Source organism: Hemicordylus capensis, chromosome 2, assembly GCF_027244095.1.
Source record: "Hemicordylus capensis ecotype Gifberg chromosome 2, rHemCap1.1.pri, whole genome shotgun sequence".
Lineage (NCBI taxonomy): Eukaryota > Metazoa > Chordata > Lepidosauria > Squamata > Cordylidae > Hemicordylus > Hemicordylus capensis.
In genome coordinates this window covers 255768020-255784163 of record NC_069658.1, presented here as the reverse complement: position 1 = coordinate 255784163, position 16144 = coordinate 255768020, and the positions used below count along the sequence as shown (strand labels likewise).

The 16144-nt window shown below is 44.6% G+C and overlaps 1 long non-coding RNA gene across 1 annotated transcript; it reads right to left on the bottom strand.

The window, feature by feature from the left end:
* Window positions 1-7545: 7545 nt before the first annotated feature.
* LOC128346062 (uncharacterized) lies at window positions 7546-12799 on the bottom strand. Its single transcript, XR_008316760.1, has 3 exons — window positions 12590-12799; window positions 9457-9639; window positions 7546-8204 (listed from the first exon to the last, which is right to left on the bottom strand). It is a non-coding gene; the product is annotated as an uncharacterized LOC128346062 (long non-coding RNA).
* Between the last annotated feature and the right edge of the window lie 3345 nt (window positions 12800-16144).

Below are 16144 nucleotides of genomic sequence, written 5' to 3'. Positions count from 1 at the left end.
TAGACCTATTTATTATCTTAAGTCATTGGCTTGTATAATTCTTTCCTTTGTGTCTTTAGCCTTGACATAAAGGATTTTGACTATGGAATTTCATGTGTCCTTGGAGAGAACAGCTTGACCTGAACAGGAGTTTTACCCAGATTGTAAAGAAGGCTGAAGAAGAAAACTTGCAAAAGTTGAAAGAACATGTATGCCAATTAGAGAGATAAGCTGTAGCCAGACTTCATGGGAACAGGCTCCAGGAATGTGTGTTTTGTTATTACTAACAAGCAGTGGAGGCTGGATGGATGTATTTTAAAATGACCATCCCCAAGGAGGACAGAGAGGCTTTTAGCTTAGTCTGTGATCAGGATACTTTTTGGTGAGATCTAGGGCATCAACGTGCTCTTGAGATGCTAATTGTTCTTTTAAAAAACCATAATGATTTTATATTGTGTGCTTTGGATACAGAGAGTGTTGCAGTATGACCACTGAACCATAACTTCAGCTCCCTGCAAGTTTTCCATTGTCCCATTTTCTGCACAAGGTCAAGGTTCCTGAGTTCTGCTTAAGTTCATCTCTCAGTAAAAAGTTAGATAACTTTCAACTAAAATTGTCCCATCGATGGTAACAAGACAGGTGTGTTCAGGAAAAATTAAGCTTATCACAGAAGCTTTGCTTAGCTAGCTCAAAAGAAATTCTCTGCACCAGCACAGCTAAACGAAAATCCACAATTGATGCACATAGCTGGCAGAGACCGAGGTGATACAAAAGGTTCAGGAATAAAGGTTCTAGAACAATCAGTATTCTGATAAACAAGTAAAGATCAGGGATTAATGCATTCTAAGGGTTTCACTATGGGGAAATGGGTATAGGAGTGGTGAAGGAAGAATGGAAGGGGTCGCCAGTCTTGCAGGGGAAGTTCTGTGCTAAGTCTCCAAAGACCTGGTCACCTCAGCTGGCCGAAAGCAATTGCAACTATCTTGGGTCATTAAGGTGGTGGTAATAAGCCCCATAAAGTAAGTTTATGTATTAACTGAATAATTGTGTTGTTGGACTATTGTCCCCTCTGGATTAATAAGACAAGTATTTCTGGAGGACCTAGCTATAGGTTCACTACACTTCTGCTGAGGATATTGGCCATACCCCAGTAGAAGAAAGTGTCAATGTTAATAAGTTATTATGTTAATAAAAGTTATTATGTTAATAAAAATTGCCTGCAATGTTGACTAATGCTATAGTAAGTATGTTCACCTGGCCCTGTTTTTCAGTGCTGTCATTGCAATACTTCAGTCAGACTTAAGACTGGAAGTGCAGTTATTGTCAGGAGCAATTCAGAAAGTTCTGTTTGCTAAGTAAGCAGAGAAGGAGAGCTCTAAATACAGACCTCTTAAGATCTTCCAAAAGGAGCGGTCCACAACAGATTGAAATAGGCGGGTTGAAGTGCATCCTGTGTGCATCCTCCTCTGCATAAATGAAGCAAAAAGACCTCCCACACAGCACCTGGAAAGAGCCCTTATATTATGATGCTGGAGGTACAGGTGAAACTCGGAAAATTAGAATATCGTGCAAAAGTCCATTAATGTCAGTAATGCAAATTAAAAGGTGAAACTGATATATGAGACAGACGCATTACATGCAAAGCGAGATAAGTCAAGCCTTAATATGTTATAATTGTGATGATCATGGCGTACAGCTCATGAAAACCCCAAATCCACAATCCCAGAAAATTAGAGTATTACATGGAACCAAGAAGACAAGGATTGTAGAATAGAACAATATCAGACCTCTGAAAAGTATACAGTGTACTGTGCTTGATTGGCCAGCAAACTCGCCTGACCTGACCCCATAGAGAATCTATGGGGCATTGCCAAGAGAAGGATGAGAGACATGAGACCAAACAATGCAGAAGAGCTGAAGGCCGCTAATGAAGCATCCTGGTCTTCCATAATACCTCAGCAGTGCCACAGGCTGATAGCATCCATGCCAAGCCGCATTGAGGCAGTAATTGCTGCAAAAGGGGCCCAAACCAAGTACTGAATACATATGCATGCTTATACTTTTCAGAGGTCCGATATTGTTCTATTCTACAATCCTTGTCTTCTTGGTTCCATGTAATATTCGAATTTTCTGAGATTGTGGATTTGGGGTTTTCATGAGCTGTACGCCATGATCATCACAATTATAACAAATTAAGGCTTGACTTATCTCGCTTTGCATGTAATGCGTCTGTCTCATATATCAGTTTCACCTTTTAATTTGCATTACTGAAATTAATGGACTTTTGCATGATATTCTAATTTTCCGAGTTTCACCTGTAGAAAATCCAGCTGGCACCTTCCTAACCCCTGATAACTGAGCCAAGAGACACCTTTTAAAGTGGTGGTTCTCTTATATTTAACAGGGGGAGAGCAACTGCCCTTATCCAACTGCAGCACAAACCTCCACTGGCTGCTGTTTGTATTTGCCACATGTTTCTTTTTAGATTGTGAGCCCTTTGGGGACAGGGGCCATCTTAATTATGTATTTTCTTATATATGTATTTTTCAATGTAAACCACTTTGGTTGAAGAGCGGTATATAAATATTCATAGTAGTAATAACGGATCATGGCCTTTTAATGGTTTCTTGGTAGGAAACAGTTCTCCCTGGCACACCTAATTGCAATAGAAGACAATTGAGACAGAGGACTACCCTGCTCTTGTCAAGCTCCTAGTCACTTTGACTGGGGTCTACTCTGGAGAACTGCTTGGTGGATTGAGCCCTGCGAGTCAGCTTTGTCTGTGGGGAGGAGAGCTGGTTTTGCGGTAGCAAACATGAATTGTCCCCTTAGCTAAGCATGGTCTGCCTTGGTTTGCATTTCAATGGGTGACTACATGTGAGTGCTGTAAGATCCCTTAGGGGATGTGCCCATAGCTCAGTGGAAGAGCACCTGCATGCTTGTATGCAGAAGGTTCCAGGCTCACACCATTGCATCTCCAGGCAGGGCTGGGAAAGACTCCTGCCTGAAACCTAGGAGAGCCACCACCAGTCAGTGTAGACAATACTGAGCTAGATGGACCAATGGTCTGACTCAATATTAGGCAGCTTCCCATGCTCCTAAGGATGGTGAAGGGTCTGGAAACCAAGTCTTTTTGAGGAACGGTTAAAGGAGGTGTGTATATTTAGCATGGAGAAGGGAAGATGGCTATCATACTTCAGGAGAATGCAGCTGATGTCATCACCAGATTGTTGCATGCCGGTGTTTTCTGTGTGGCGCTCCTATGATTTTTTTTTTAAAAGACGTTATGGTTTTGTTCTTCAATGTTTGTTTTGTAAGTTGCAGCACGAGCCAGCTGTTTAGGCAAAGTTCTACCCAGGCTTTTAATTAAAAGCTTCTTGCTCACAGTTTCCACCTGTTGCTATTGCTCTCTGTTCAGCCAATCAAGGGTTCATGAAGACTTGCTCCAGCCTTAGATTCTATTCCTTTAATTACTGAGATCACCTTGCTGTGATCACAACGCCTGAACCGATTCAAAACAAACTTGGTACAGTTGTAGTGCCACACTGAGACACCACAATGCAGTAGCTTAGGAAGGGCACAGGTGGCATGTTCTCGTGGGTAGCCTGCCCCGATGGCAGTGGTGCATTCCCCAGCTTGGTCACTTTTGGGGCTACCTTGCTTGTCCCTTCTACCCGCAGCTGGTGACTGCCATTACCTCACCACTGTGGGCACCTGGCAGACCCCTCCCCCCCATGGCTCCCTGACCCAGAGGCCGTAGGGAGACTGTCCTGCCCCCACTGCTCAGCTAGTCTTTGTGCATGTGCATCAGCCATTTGAGTGATCTAGCCCTATGATAGGGAAATGCAAATTATGTGTTTGGACACAGATAGTGGGTGCTCGCCTTTTGGGGGGCATCTGGGTTTGAAACAGGGATATTTGAGCTACAGTTACATGTTCTACCACTGGGCTATATCCTCATGTTGGCTTATGGAACGACTTAATGGTTTTGACTCTAGCCCTGGACAACACAATGCAGCAAGTTATAAAGACAAGCAAAGCTCTTTGGAAACCACCTCATCTATCTATCTATCTAATTCTCTAAGGCATACCCATGACTAATCCCGTGTGTGGCAGCTCTCACGAGAATTCATAAGCAGAAGCACCTGATTGGGCAGTGGGGATTCCTCATGCAGATAGGGAGGAGGAGCCTGTGATGGTTAAGGTCAGTTGGAATGCAACTATTGCTAGTCGGAAGATATTCTTGATTGAAGAGGAGAGGAATCTATCGTGTGTGTGTGTGTGTGTGTGTGTGTGTGTGTGTGTGTGTGTGAATGATAAAGGATAGTGAGGGAGGAAAGAGCCCCTTCAGGAGAAGGAGGCTACTTTTGTGTGAATTGGATGAGGAAACAAGTTGAACAAGACCTGTTAACTCAGGTAGGGAGAGAGAGAGAGAAAAGAAGGGAGGGGAAGAAAGACAGAGGGGAAGAGCGAGTGGAGGAGAAAGGGCAAGGAATGGGCCCGAGCCTATCAGTGGCCTGAGGAAAATGAGCTGAGTGGCCATGGCGGCGGCAGCAGTGAGGAAGGGCCCAGTCAACTGCTGCTGCTCCTGTGGGGAAGACTCTGGGGATAGGGGGCTGCAGCTTGGCTAATAGGCGCCAGCAACGCTGCAGCTGCAATCACAACCAAGAGGGGTGAGGGGGATGGAGTAAAGGGATGGAGGAGTGACCAAGAGGGGTGAGGGGGCTGGAAGCAACAGGATGGAGGAGGAGGAGCAGCAGGAGTGCAGCTCAGGTGAGGGTGGAAAGATCTCTGAGGTGAGGGGGGCTGTGGCAGGGGGTGAGGGGAGCAATCAGTACTTGCGCGCAGATGCTCTGTGTGGATTAAGCTAGTATTCTTTATTTCATTTATATTATGTTGGGTTCAGCTATAATTTAGGCAACAAAAATCAGCTTATATACACTTGAATGATCAATAGTGATGTTTTGTCTCACTCGGACAGATACCAAAATAAATATGCAAAGATTCAAAAATCTGGATCCAGATAATTAAGGTGATCCTGCAAAGAAAAAAAATCCTAAATAATCAATAGCTTAACATCCAAAATCCCCACCACCACCACCAAACACCCTAGTATGTACTAGTATACGGCTTATACTAGTACAAGGAGACCAAGATATCGGCAGGCAAACAAGCGCCTGCCTCCTACTGGACTCTGTATTGGCTGAGATTTCCCAGAGCAGAGCATTCAGGCAAGCCTGTATGCATTAAAAGAACTACCAGATCCACAATGCATGGTGCTGGGTCTTAAAGCTTTCTGCTTAGAAGGGGTGTGTGTGCATTTTTAAAAGACAAGCTGTGAGAGGGGAACACTGCTTTCATCCACCCTCCATAGAGAGCAAAGAGGAAGGCTCTGTGCTTGCTTCCCCCCAGGGAGCCCCAATAAGCATGGAATAGGTAAGTGGGGGGAAGCAACGGAAAGAGCAGGGGAGGAAGACATCGGGCATGATGCCAACATGTTGTCGGTGAAGTTTCCTATCTCTTCTGACCCTTGAGAGGCCTATGTCAGTCCTCCCAACAATTTTCCTTTTCCTTTCAATCAGATCTGATCTTTTGCACAGTGCACAAGCCAAGTTGATAGGCTGCATTTAGTCTGATAAACCACAAGCTGTGCAGCCCTCTAGTGTCTGAAAGCAAAATGACTCATGTGGGTGAAATATTTTGCTGGAACCTTCTGCCTGTCCACTTCCTCAAGGGATTAGAAATAGTAATACCCTTACTTGTTAGCTACCCCATAATAAATTGTTCTCTTCATGACTTTGCCAAAGATCCTTCTTGTGCTCTCATCTAAGTACTAGAGGGCACAACTAAGATCATGGAAACCTGCTGTCTTTAAAGGATAAATTCTCAAAACCTTCGGTGCTGCTGCTGTCATGTTAAATCCCTGCCACATGCAGTTAAAAAAAATGTTACTAGCAACACTTTTCTGTCAGCTCCCATGAGCCCCCTCATTTGTGTTTGAGACTCCAGGCTTGGAGATCTCACTCTGTATATGCTCAGAAGCCTCACAGCATTGGGAGCTCTCCATTTATAGCACATGGGGACAGGTCACTTAGCGACAGTGGGCCAGTCACCTCTAAATTTGGCTCCTAACAAGCAAATTGTAAAGGGGAGCAGATGCATGCCTAATGCAGAGATATCCTAAGTAGACCCCAGAAGTTAACAAAAGCAGGTTAACTCTCTGTCAAGGCCACTCTGCTCTCGAGTGACAACCGCCTTGTCTTCCCCACATTTTGCAAAAAGGATAGCAGCCAGCTAATGTGCCAATTACCTTAACAGGAAGAACAGAGATAAGGTTTGCAGAGGTAAATCTCCCCCCTCACAAAAGAGCTTGAGTCAGCCTATGGACCTAAGAGATGCATCCATTAAAAGTACTGATTGGATTACTGGACCTTTTCAGTCTATGGAGATTTCCCTGCTCACAGCTATACACTTTGTTTTCATGACAAAAAGCCTTGGCATACCTTGGCAATTCCCACATTATTACACTCAGGAAGAAAGATCAGCAACAATAGGATCCCTACCGGTCCCACCCAACACACCTGTCTGACAAAAAAGGCAACTTGGAACATGCCCTGAGAATACAGTATATATTTGGGTATAAGAAGTCCCAACTACATGATCCAGTGTGCTCCTTGCAATTTTCGTGCTCTCTACACACCAGCAATCTTGGGGTTAGCGACGGCGCTTTGGGGCGATTTACTGTCCACAGGCCACTACACAAGGCTGTGTTCAGTACTTCATGCCACAATCCAGTCCAGATCGGCTTTCTTGCCTGATCTGCCCAGTCTTCCTCACTAACGTAGGAAGCTGTTTCCCTGGAGGAAGCACCCTCCCGGATTCACCTCTACCGACTAACCCTTCCAACCTTGGCCCGACATGTTTCTGAGGAACATCGGTTGCTCCTGGTGTCCTCCATCCAGACCAGGTGATATGAGCTTTGCCCCTCACTGGGCCCAAAATCTATCTCTATCCCCCTTTCTTAAATCCAACAGCCTCCTTCTCCAAACAGCCTCTTTCTCTTGCCCACCTGGGAACTTACACAATTAAGACTCTAAGCTAAAACACCTCATTGCAATTAAATGTATTCTTGATAGTAATATTGCTTTAACCATCCATTTCTCTTCTCTGTACCCCTCCCTACAATGCATTTTTGTAACTTAAATCTTGTCTCAATCCAGTCATTCCCTGAGTCCAGAACTTTGCACAAATTAAAATCTAACGTGAAACTATTCCTTTCTGAGCTAATTTTCTCCATGCAAGCCCAAAGGTAGATTTTGGGGTGGTCACCAATCACCCCGGAGCAGCTTCATTAACAAAAAGCAACTGGGATTTTGGAAAACAATGGAGAAGTCCAGGTGGAACGACCACCGTAGCAGGATGCAAGAACAAGCACTGGGGCCAACGGCCAAGAAAGCATGGTCATTGAACTACCAAAGGTCCATCTGTAATTGCTACCACAGCAGGGTGAAGGAACAAGCCCTGGGACTAGTGGCCAAGGAAGCACGGTCATGGCTAAAACCCGAAGAAGATTTACCTATTGTATTTCTGTACCACCTGATATATACATCTCTAGGCAGCGTACAAAATTTAAAACATAAAAGTCACAGATTAAAATCCACAAAACACAATAAAAACAGTTGTTAAAACAAATTATTAAAAATTAAGATAACCCATTTCTGGAATAGCTGCCCAAGTGAGGTTTGTTGGGTGCCATTGTTACAGTTCTTTAGGTTCAACCAGGCTTTTTAAAGTTTGCAAGTTCAAAATTAGTTTTGTCTTTTTTACAAAAGTGGTTTGTTTTTTTACTTTAACCCTTTCCAAACCATGAACGAAGTCTCTGTGTTAGGACATAGTCATTTGCTCTTGTGTAAGTGTGTTATTTCTCTTGGCCAATCCTGACTGAGTTGCTCCAGAGAGTTTTCACCCAGGCTGGTTCTATGATGCTGAGTCAGCATTTGTCTCCACAAGGAATCCTTGGCCATCGTTGTTGGGTTTACTGGTATCTCTCCAGTGAAAGTCTTTAGATGCTTCATGAGTCCCCCTCTTCCACTGAAATGTTTTCCACACTTGGTGCATTCAAAGAGCTTCACCCCTGTGTGGGATTCTCTGATGACTTGTAAGTTGTGATTTCCATGGAAAGCCTTTCCCACACTCAGGGCACCAATGCTTTCCCATCAAGCAACCTGCCAGGCCAGAGAGCACAGAGGTAAGAGATATGTTACCTATTTCAGATACGGCCAACAGAGGAGGAAAAACAAATCCATTTCACCCTAGGGAGACTGAGAAGGGGCCATAGCTCAGAGTTGCACAGAAGGTCCCAGATTCAATTCCTGGCATCTGCAGATAGCAGCTGATGAGAAAGGCCTCTGGGACCCTATAGAGCTGCTGCCAGTCAGAGTAGATAGCATCAGGCAGATGGACCAGTGGTCTAACACACTACAAAGCAACTTAATATGAGCATTTGTGAAGACTTGTAGTGGTGACCTCACCTTTCTTTCCAACCATACTGAGATCTCATCTTTCTTCAAACACTAAGGGTCATAGCTGGCCTGTGTCACAGAATCTTTTGATTTGGAGAAGAGTCAACAGGCCATTGCCAACTACTAAAAGATACTAAGTTCCACAACTGCTACACACAAAATAAATATCCAGGAAACTGCAGCTACTCTCAACTTGGGACATGCTCCGATTCTGGTTTTGAAAAGCAAATTACTCTAGAAGACTCAAAGGAAATGTTTATTATGGGAGCAGTGCATCCTGGCTCAAGTCCCCAATTCTGGAGGAAAGGCTAGGTGGTAGAGCAAATTCTGTGTAGCAAGCATGAAGGAATCTTTCGTAGCCTGTCAGCCACAACTGAGGGCTGCTCTCACAGGGTAGAAGACTTGTGGGACTGTACCACTTTAGTGCAGGGCAAGAGGAGCTCCACATGCCAACTGCTCACTGAAGATTAGCACATGGAAGAGATATGCTAGACTAACTCTTTGTCCCTGCCATGCTAATGTCTAAATGTAGGAAGCTAGTTTGGTTTAAGCTGGGGGGTGGGGGTGGCATACAAAAATGCAATTCCATTCTTTGTGCTGCCCAGCAGCCCTTCACAACAGTCTCAGAGGACTGGCAAGGGAGCCAGTCAATGGAACAAATCAAGAGTGAGGCAGCAGAATTCCCTAGGGCAGTGGTTCCCAACCTGGGGTCCTGCAGATGTTGCTGAACTACAACTCCCAACATCCCCAGCCATACTTTATTGTAGCTGGGGATGCTGGGAGTTGTGGTTCAGCAACATCTGCAGGACCCCAGGTTGCAAACCACTGCCCTAGGGCCATTTCTCTATGAACAACAATCATCCAGACTCTTGCCAGCTAAACTGCTGAGCTCTTTGGTATGTATAGGGTCCATACTCTGGCCATTTCTACACTGGTCTATTTAGCTGTTTCTCACCTTGATCGATTTTCAAGTGCTGAGCCAAGTTATTCTTCCAGATGAATTTTCTTCCACACTCAGGGCACTCGAAGGGCTTCTCTCCACTATGGATTCTTTTGTGTTCAATAAGGTGGTTCTTGGAACTCAGGATCTTTCTACATTCAGGACATGTGAATTTCTTCTCTTCCTCTGTTCCATCACCTGGTGGGATAAAGGAGAGAATCAGTCCCTCTTCCTCCAAAAGGACAGGAAAAGGATCAAAGTTGCAATGGCAATAGGCATCCTTTCTCTCCATTTTATCTTCAAGCATACAATTCATGGTCTCATCAATGACAATGTACCGGTGGGTGGGATGCCAGGAAGGGAACGTGGACCCTTATGCATAGAGGGGGGTTATAAAATCTGTACCCCAATAATTGTAATGGGAAGGATTTGCTTTAGGCCTCAAAAATCAGAGGTATGGGTTTTGGAACATAGAGCTCATTTGAAGACCTATGCTCAGGCAATACGTGTGACAAAGAAGCGATTCTTTTCTGCCCGTAATGCTTCTGCGAGTTCACGTCCGGCGGAGTTGTTCAGGGTTGTGAGGGGATTAGTATCTGCCCCCGCTCCCTTGAACCAGAATTTGGAAGCATCGGTCACCCGCTGTGATGTGTTTAATGAATTTTTTGCAGACAAAATCTCTCGGATTCAGGCCGACTTAGATGGAGACTCCACAATTAATTTGATGTCTGGAGGTGTCCAACAATTCCTCTTATACGATTCGACTAGATCAGTTTCAGTTTGTGCCTCCTGAGGATGTGGACAAGCTGCTTGGATTGGTGAGGCCTACCACTTGTTCTCTTGACTCTTGTCCAACATGGCTTATTCTATCTAGCAGGGAGGCTGTTGTAGGAGGCCTGGTAGAAATCATAAATGCTTCTCTTGAGGGAGGGCAGGATGCCTCCTTGTCTTAAGGAGGCAATTATTAGACCTCTTCTAAAGAAGCCTGCACTAGATCCCTCAGAGTTGAGCAATTATAGGCCTGTCTCCAACCTTACCTGGCTGGGCAAGGTAATTGAGAGGGTAGTAGTGGCCTCTTAGCTCCAGACGGTCTTGGAAGAAACTGATTATTTAGACCCATTTCAAACTGGCTTTCGGGTGGGTTATGGGGTGGAGACTGCCTTGGTCGGCCTGATGGATGATCTCCAATTGGCAATTGACAGAGGAAGTGTGACTCTGTTGGTCCTTTTGGACCTCTCGGTGGCTTTCAATACTATTGACCATAGTATCCTTCTGGAGCGTCTGAGGGGGTTGGGGGGTGGGAGGCACTGTTTTACAGTGGTTCCACTCCTACCTCTCAGACAGGTTCCAGATGGTATTGATAGATTGTTGCTCTTCAAAATCTGAGCTTAAGTATGGTGTCCCTCAAGGCTCCATACTCTCTCCAATGCTTTTTAACATCTACATGAAACTGCTGGGAGAGATCATCAGGGCATTTGGAGCTGGGTGTTACCAGTATGCTGATGACACCCAGATCTATTTCTCCATGTCAACTTCTTCAGGTGATGGCATATCCTCCCTAAATGTCTGCCTGGAAGCAGTAATGGGCTGGATGAGGGAGAATAAACTGAAACTGATAAGACCTCCAGATAAGATGGAGGTACTTATTGTGCGGGGTCAGAACTCTAGAGACAATTTTGATCTGCCTGTTCTAGATGGGGTCACACTTCCCCAAAAGCAACAGGTCCGCAGTCTGGGAGTTCTCCTGGATCCATACCTTTCCTTGGTTTCTCAGGTTGAGGCGGTGGCCAGGGGTGCTTTTTATCAGCTCCGGCTGATACGCCAGCTGCGTCCGTTTCTCGAGATCAATAACCTCAAAACAGTGGTACATTTGTTGGCAACCTCCAGACTTGACTTCTGTAATGCGCTCTATGTGGGGCTGCCTTTGTACGTAGTCCGGAAACTTCAGTTGGTTCAGAATGCGGCAGCCAGGTTGGTCTCTGGGTTATCTTGGAGTGACCACATTACTCCTTTGCTGATGGAGTTACACTGGCTGCCAATAGGTCTCCGGGCAAAATACAAAGTGCTAGTTATAACTTATAAAGCCCTAAAAGGCTTAGGTCCTGGGTATTTAAGAGAGCGTCTTCTTCACTACAAACCCCACCGCCCATTGAGGTCATCTGAGGAGGACCGTCTCCAGTTACCGCCAACTCGTTTGGTGGTCACACAGAGATGGGCCTTCTCAGCTGCTGCCCCGAGATTGTGGAATGCGCTCCCTGCTGAGTTATGATCCTCCCCATCTCTGGCTATTTAAAAAAAAAAATTTGGAACCCCATTTTTTTACTCAAACCTTTTCAGGTTTTTAATTAAAAAGTACTGTTAATGTTATGGTTTTTAAATTACTGTATCGTTTTAACTTTTATATGTGTTATATGTTTAACTGTTTTAACTTTTATATGTGTTTTAATTGTTGTTAGCCACCCAGAGACATAAGTTTGGGTGGGGTATAAATATAAACAACAACAACAACAACAAAAGAAGATAAAAAGCTAATCTAGAACCCCTCTCCCAGATGGGCTAGTTTCCTATTGGCAAGGATTATTATTTTTCAACAGGGGTGAGCATTCAAAAGTAGTATGCCACACCTTTTATCCTGAAGTGATATAGCCCTCACCTCAGGATGCTACCATTTTGTTCTGCTGTATGCCAAAATGCCCTGCATATCTGTTATGTCCTTGCCCCTCCCAAGTCTCCTGGCCGGCTAACCCCAAATTCCAAGTTCAACACATGATGCTCTTCCCCCGCCCCCCGCCGACCCGATCCCTAACCTGAATTGCTGACTGACACAGTATTCTTTTGATCAGAGTGATGAGAACTCAGCATCCAAGGCTCTTCCCCTCTTTCCAAATGGAAGATCACAGCAGGTTTGGGTACTGGGTATCCTGCTCAAAGAAGCCAGGTGGTGGAGGAGAGGCGGGGGGGGGGGGGCACAGATATTTGCAGCACAGGAAAACTGAACAATTGATTTCAGACCTTCCTTGTGCTTTTAACATAACTCATAGCACTGCTGATGTTTTTGAGATGTTACACAGTTAAGAAGATTAGTTCTAGGTGACTTCTCCCCTTTTTAGGGTAAGGATGTTTTGCTTGGTTACTCTTTGTTACAAACCTGCCTCCCAGCTCAGGTCTTCATCCTGAACAGAAATGTTGGGCTTTCCTTTATAGTGCTGATCTTCCTCTCCCTAGAACCCACACTTCTCCCTTCTTCGGAGAAGTCCTTTCCTTGCCCAGTCTAATTTTTACTTTCAAACCCTCCAAGCACACCCTCTCACAACCCACTTACTGACAACCAAATGGCAACTAACTGTTCTCTAACTGCTTTTCTCTGCCTAACAATTTTTCTCTGTGGCATTCTGGACAGGGTTTCTCAACTGGCCTGCAGGGGTCCCACTACTGCTGAAGCCTCCCCGTCACTCAAAGTCCTTTGACCTCCCGCACATACTTACATTACATAACAACAACATCAGTTTACATAGTTCCATAATGTTTAAACCACATATAAACACCTGTAAATCAACAATACTGCAAGAAATACAAAACGTCACAAGCACATATACTCCAGTTCTGTGGAAGCACAAAAAAAGCAGACTCTGTGGCACACACTGCAGAATTATTTGTGTGTGTATTTTTAATTTTTAAAACATTAGATCTGTTTTTATATTTTAGCATATTTTAATTGTGTAATTTTTATAGTCCTGTTTTAATTGTTTTCTATGTGAACCGCCTTGTGATTGTTTTTAATGAAAGGCGGTATATAAATGTAACAATAAATAAAAATAAAATAAATTCAGCTTCCTGGATGACTGACTGACTGACTGACTGACTTATTTATTTATTTAGAGAGTTAATATACTGCCCAATCCACAGACATAAGGTACAGACAAGGCTTAGACAAAGTCACGGAGGACAAGTCTATCAATGGCTACTGGTTTTAATGGCTACAGGTTACCTCCATGTTCAGAGGTATCAATACCAGTTGCAGGGGAGCAACAGCAGGAGAGGGGGCCTGCCTTCGGCTATTGCTTGTGAGCTTCCTAGATGATGGGCCACTCTGGGAAACAGAATGCTGGACTAGATAGGCCTTAGAACTGATCCAGCAATGTTCTCCTTATGTTCTTAAAACCATAACTCAGCAACAACTAAAACCAAAAGTAGCACGAAGTAGAGAGGGAAACCCGTTTTATTAAACAAGGTCTTGACAAAAGACATGTATTTGTCCATTTCTGAAAACCAGACAGTGAAGGGGCGCAAGGACACTTCTGATGAAGGGAGGGCAATTTGCATCACTGCGACAACAACTGAGAAGGCTTTGTTCCTTGTAGATGTTGACTAGCATCAGAAAACCTAGCATCAGCCTCTTAGGCTCATCTCAAAGTGCCGGCAGGGGTAGTGGTGGAGGGCACATTCCCATTATCAGTTCTGGAGAGCTACATGACTCACCTTCCTAAAATGTATAGGGACCGGCTGAGGAGGGGGTAGGGAAGCAGCAGAGTCTGATGCACTAAGAAATAACCTCTTAGTTGCAGCTGAGGTGATGAAAAAGGTCTTTACCCAAGGACACCACGTTCTCATAGTTTCCCATCATGATGTCCCTGTACAAGGCTCTTTGACTGGGAGCACTGCCCACTCCTCCTCCGTGAAACTCACAGCCACATCTTCAAAGATCAGTGTGACACCTGTGAGTTGAGCTCAACATGTACCTTGAAATATCCCAAGTATCAAACTGAATCATACTGACTCCATCTTTGAACTCAGTATGAACTAGGCTAGTGTATTAGGTTAGAAATGTCTCTGTAAGCGTGTTCTGTTTCTCCTCACTATTCTGTTGTTCTCCTTGAGTGCATCTGAAACTAGTTATTTACTGCCTCCCTCCCTTGCCATGCTCTGCAGCTCTTGGCGAGGGATGACACCCCGATAAGGGCTAGTCATGTATAAACAAACTTTGTATCAATTTAGTGTTTAACAATGCCTTTCTGTGATCTTCAAGGGTGCAGATGAAGACAGATCACCATGGACTACCTGTCAGGCGCAGTGTTTTATAGAATGTACTAAAATGCTTGGAATGTATCTGAATGTGTCAACTCTGTACAAATACTGGGGCAGACTCCATTTTGGGTGCTGTCCTGTCTTTTGGAAATCTGAATTTCCCAGGACTGCTGCTTGCTTGCTCTGCAGAGACAATAAAGCTTAGCGGATTAGTCTCCTCTTGGTCTGTGTGAATTGGCACAACGCGCACCAGGTAGAAATAACCCTTTGCAGTTATCAATCGGACTCTGCAAGAACAGCACACATGCACACTCCGCCCAAGTTCCAGTGATGATCACAGCAGCTCAGGTACAAAATTGGGACAACAGTCTATCCTCCTAGCACAGGGGTAGTCAAACTTGGCCCTCCAGGTGCCAAGGAACTACAACTCCATGTGGCTGGGGGATGATGGGAGCTGTAGTTCAACAACACCTGGAAGGCCAAGTTTGCCCATCTCTGTCCTAGCACAAAACATTTCCTGAAAAGGGGAAACTAATGCTTGGTGCATGGTATGAAGAACGTGGATAAGGGAAAAAAATTTCTCTCTTTCCCATAACATATCTCTCCCCCATAACATTTTTTTTTCTTTCTCCTATAACAAAATCTATAGACCCCTGCTAACTTGGCAAAGAGGCACCTTTTAATGTGGTGATTCTCTTTATTTAGCAGGGGGAGAGTAACTAGCCCTATCCACCTCCAGCACAGTTCCTCCAGTGACTGTTGCTGGTGTCTATCTTGTATTTTTTTTAGAATGTGAGCCCTTTGGGGACAGGGATCCATCTTATTTATTTATTATTTCTCTGTGTAAACCGCCCTGAGCCATTTTTGGAAGGGCGGTATAGAAATCGAATTAACAACAAACAACAACAACAACATTTGAGGCAGAGGTCACAGGGATGGGGCTGTAGCTCAGTGGTAGAGCATTAACTTTGCATGCAGAAAGTCCCAGGTTCAACCCCTAGCATGGGGATGAGGTGAGGTCATAGCTTAGTGGAAAAGCATCTCCTTTGTAAGCAAATGCTTTACCCTGCCTGAAACCTTGGAGAGCTGCTGCCAGTCAGTGAGGACAATAATGAGCTAGATCAGGCCTGCTCAACTTAGGCCCCCCAGCTGTTTTTGAACTACAACTCCCATAATCCCCAGCCACAGTGGCCAATAGCCAGGAATTATGGGTGTTGTAGGCTAACATCTGCAGGAGGGCCAAAGCTTAGCAGGCCTGAGCTAGATGGACCAGTGGTCTGACTCACTGAAAGGCAGCCTTCTGTGTTTCTATGTCTATACACAGTGCATAATTACTCTATGGAATTCACTGCCACAAGATAAGATGATCTAGTTTAGATGGCTTTAGAAATGGATTGGACAGATCTATGGAGGACAAGTCTATCAATGTGTATTAGTCATGATAGTTACATGCTACCTCCAGAATCAGGGGATGGAAACCTTAGCTTCAACCACAGAGAATCTTATTTCACCATCTTGCTGGCTCACTGAGGTTTCACTAGGCAGCCTCTACACATTTGTAAGCATCTCTTTGCAACCGCCAGGGATAAGCAGCTCACAATTTAGACAAGCTGAACCCTGAGCTCCCACATATTCCAACCTTTTGTGGCCCCCCAAAATTAGGTTCTTCATGTTGTCT